The 4118-nt window shown below is 48.0% G+C and overlaps 1 non-coding gene across 1 annotated transcript; it reads right to left on the reverse strand.

Moving 5' to 3' along the window:
• Positions 1-2895: 2895 nt before the first annotated feature.
• Positions 2896-2968, reverse strand: TRNAG-GCC (transfer RNA glycine (anticodon GCC)). The gene has a single exon. It is a non-coding gene; the product is annotated as a tRNA-Gly (tRNA).
• Positions 2969-4118: the final 1150 nt, after the last annotated feature.

The raw sequence follows: 4118 nt of genomic DNA on the forward strand, positions 1-4118 counted from the left end.
GGACCTGCTCCAACGGTGGCACATGGAAGTGTTCTGGGTCTCCCAAGTAGAAGCTCTCTGGGAAAGGGAGCCGAAAAGCTGTCCTTTGGGGGTTTTATGGAGGTTTCATTACAGGGTCATGATTGACTAAATCACTGGCCAAGGGCTCTTGATTCCACCTCAAGCTCCCTCTTCCCTCCCTAGAAATCAGGATGGGACTGAAGTTTCCAACCCTCTAATCACAGAGTTGGTTCCCCCGGCAACCAGTCCCCACCCTGGGATGGGTCCAAAAGTCACCTCATTTCCCTAACAAAAGACACCTGTATCACTCTCAACAGTTAGGAAATTCCAAAGGTTTGGGGAGCTGTGAGCCAGAACCGCAGACAAAGATCAAATATATGTGAGGAATATATTTTGGTCATCTGAATAACCAAATATATCTTTCTCATAAAGCACAGTATCACAGCATGGAAAGCATCTGCATGGTAGGGGCACGGCCACACTTTCCCCTCTCCCTACTGGCAGACATCACTGGTGAGTTTTAGCTTCAGAATCCTCAGCACAGCACCCCATGTAGCCACGGCCAAGTGAGCAGAGCTAGCAGGTGAAGTAATGTCTATGTGGCATATCCTCAAGTTGACGTATCACTGATGCCAGCATCCTCCTTGACACCTAAACATCTTTGGGATTAGGTGAGACCTTAAAATGGTTTCAATCATGAACAGCAAACTGCGAGGTAATTAGTTCATCAAGGTTCTGATTGAGGTTCCTGGTTACAAACAATAGAAATCAACTCTGAGGGGAAAGGTGTGGGGAGGGATAAATTAGGAATTTGGGATTAACAGATACACACTACTGTATATAAAACAGATAAACAACAAGGACCTACTATATAGTACAGAGAACTTTATTCAATATCTTGTAATAACCTATAATGGAAAAGAATCTGAAAAAGAATATATATAACTGAATCACTTTGCAGTACAGCTGAAACATTGTAAATCAACTATACCTCAATTTTTTTTAAATCGCTTACAAAAAAAAAAAGGAAAAAAAAAAGAGAAATCAACTCTGGCCAACTGAAGAGAAAGCATCAAATCCTTACTGAAGGTATTGGGTTACTCACAAAATGGAACATGAAGCAGAGAAAGAGGCAAGACCATGGAAGTTAACAGCGATTACAGTCACGTTCATGCCACAGGAAAAGCTTGATTGAGACGTCACTGTTGCCACCACTGGACACGCCCCACCACGGCCGTTGCATTGGCAGTTCAGCTGCTGTCACCCTGAACAACCTCTGCATGAGCCCATCTCTTTGGGTCAACTCTCCAGATTCCAGGTCTTAGGGGAGAGAGCCAGTTGCCAGCCTAGGTTAGGTGCTGCCCCCTAGGGGGCAAGATCAGAGAAACGACCTCTGCCCCAAGCCCCCTTCCCCAAGGAGCTGGAGGCTCTGCCCCGTCCCTTAACCCACACTGTGGGAGAATGCCCCCTAGTACCAAGTGGTTTCACACGCTAGATCCCCTTAAAAGGGTCTAAGGTCCCTTGTGTTCAGATAATTAGCATGGAATTCCTGCTGGAAAAGATTGAGCTCTATAGTGCAGCACTCCTGTTTGAGAAGCTCAGAGCTCCTTGTTAGCCTCAGAGCTGGGACTAGAACACAAGCCTCCCAGCTCCCCTTCCAGTGGCTCTCTGCCCCACTGCACTGTCCTCCAGCCTGCAACTGGCCTGCTCTGGTGTAGGAGCAGGACAGAGACGAGGCGAGTGTGGCCATGGCAACCGAAAATCACAGCTTTTCCAAGACTGGATGAATTTCTTGAGCTGTCATACTTTTCTAAGAAGAGAAGAGTAGTAGCTCTATGTGATTTAACCCTTATACCTTTGTAAACATAGCTTTCAGATGAATACATTAACAATACAACAAAACAACCCTTTTCCTGGTTTTGTATGTTCTTTCTGAGAATCTGATTGCCCCAGGGACAGACAGGTTACTGAACGCCACAGCAAGGGTCTCTGGGCAGCAGGGGGCCACAGTGCCTGGGGTGAGAGGAGGAAGAGGAAGCCGGGGGAACGTGGGCAGACAGGGAGGGAGCTGGAACTTCTGGTGACTTCATTATTTTTCATCCAGCTGGCACGGCAGAACTGCATCTTGGCTGGACAGGGCAATTAAACAGCTCCCCAAGCGCCTAATGAGTTGTTTTCTCAAGATTTAAGCCGCCCTCGGAGTTTCCCAAGGGAATTTATTCCTGGAAGCTAACTTCTCAAAAGTGGCCTCCCCTGGGTGCACCTGGTGCAAGGCTACTGGTTTGGCCAGTTGGTTGGAAACCGGGAATTCTGGGTTCAGAGCCATGGCCTGTAATTTGCAAGGGGTGATCGGTAACAGCTCAGCCCTGACTCCAGCACTCGTAATTGTAACCGTGCCTGCCAAGGACACGTCCCCTTCTGGGGCAGCTTAGGGGTCCTTCGTCCTCACAAGCCTCTTCTGAGACACTCTTTCCACAGAGGGTCCACCATGCTTTGCACCTAGTTCACCTGGAGTTGGACCCAGCCCCCAAAGGCAGGATTTATAGTTGATCAGGAGGCAAAGCTGTCTTAGAGCAAAACCTAAACCAACCAGACCAGACTCTCTCCTGGGGAGCTTAAGAGTTGCAGAAAATCTGTTACTGCATGAGCAGTGGAACGATTTGCTGAGAGGAGGTGAGTCTTGGAGGGAGAGGTGGCTCCTGGGGCGTGGCTGCTTAAGGATGTGGAGAGCACCTCACAATGGGCCCTGTAGCCTCGAACAACCTGAGTGCATCTCTGATCTCTGTGACCCAAAAGATCATCTGTCACACACCCAAACACACACACACACACAGGGCAAGGTGGACAATAGGACACTTTCTTTTTTTTTGGCCGCGCTGGCATGTGGGGTCTTAGTTCCCTGACCAGGGATCGAACCCATGCCCCCTGCATTGGCAGCACAGAGTCTTAACCACTGGACCACCAGGGAGGGACAATGGGAAACTTTCATCCGACTAACTCAAGCCTGAAGGACTCCGCCTTTGCCTCACGCTGAGAAGATATGTGGGATCCAGCAAACTTCAAGAAGTGTCCTCAGTTCCTCACTTTAGTTTGCCTGTGAAACATGAGCAGGGTTAAAATATAGGAGCAATTGATTCCTCAACAAGGAAAAATATTCTCAGTGGAATGTAATCTTCTAAAGTCCCAAACTCTAGCCTTTAATAGCCATTCAAGAACCTTTATCCTGAGAAAATGGGACATGGAGGAGGTCTTTGGTTCAGTGGAAAGCGCTGAGCTTAGGTAAGTTATGGAGGTTTGCAGGGCCAAAGTTGCCAGGGGTGCAAACTTGAGTGTGGCTGCAAAGCGAAGGCGGGCCCTTGTGTGCCTCCAGCCCACCGCCCACCTTCGCCAGCAGCCCCAGCCATACGCAATGCTTCCATAGTGCTGTTTCATATCTCCATATCCAAATGCCTTCCCCATAAATTCCTTTCCAATCTTCAATACTGTAGGAACTAGGATTTTTTTCATTGCAAGATATGGAAACTGACATTGAATTATTAGAAGGCTCTGGGATGCCTCACAGAATCAAAAGAAGAGTTTAAGTACCATATCTCAATAACGGCATGGATAGGACAGCTCACGAACTTGAGGGCCCCCAGTCTAGAGATGTGGTTCTCAACTTGGGGGGAGGTGATTTTGGCAATGTCTGGAGCCATTTCTGATTGTCGTGACTAGAGATGAGGTGCTAGATCCATATGCTGAGTTGAGATCAGAGAGGCTGCTAAACATTCGTCAATGCACAGGACAGCTCTCCCAACCCCAAGAAAAAATTAATCAAGCCCAAAATGTCAGTAGTGCCAAGACTGAGAAACCCTGCTCTAGAGGACTACCATCACCATGATTTGGCTCCAATGATACCCAGCCTCTGAGGCTCTCCATCCCAAATTTCAGTTTACTGGGAGACAGAACTTGATTGGCCCACCTTGAGTATTTGTTCACCCCTGGATCTATCAGCTATAGCCAGGAAAACAGAGTGACCTAATATAAGTTGGCCACTGGGGACCCTTCTCTCGGTATTAGGAGATTCTTAGGAAAAAATGACTTCTTGTGGGCCATGCATCCCAAGAGCAGTGGCCAGA

Source organism: Mesoplodon densirostris, chromosome 1 (genome assembly GCF_025265405.1).
Source record: "Mesoplodon densirostris isolate mMesDen1 chromosome 1, mMesDen1 primary haplotype, whole genome shotgun sequence".
Taxonomy (NCBI): domain Eukaryota; kingdom Metazoa; phylum Chordata; class Mammalia; order Artiodactyla; family Ziphiidae; genus Mesoplodon; species Mesoplodon densirostris.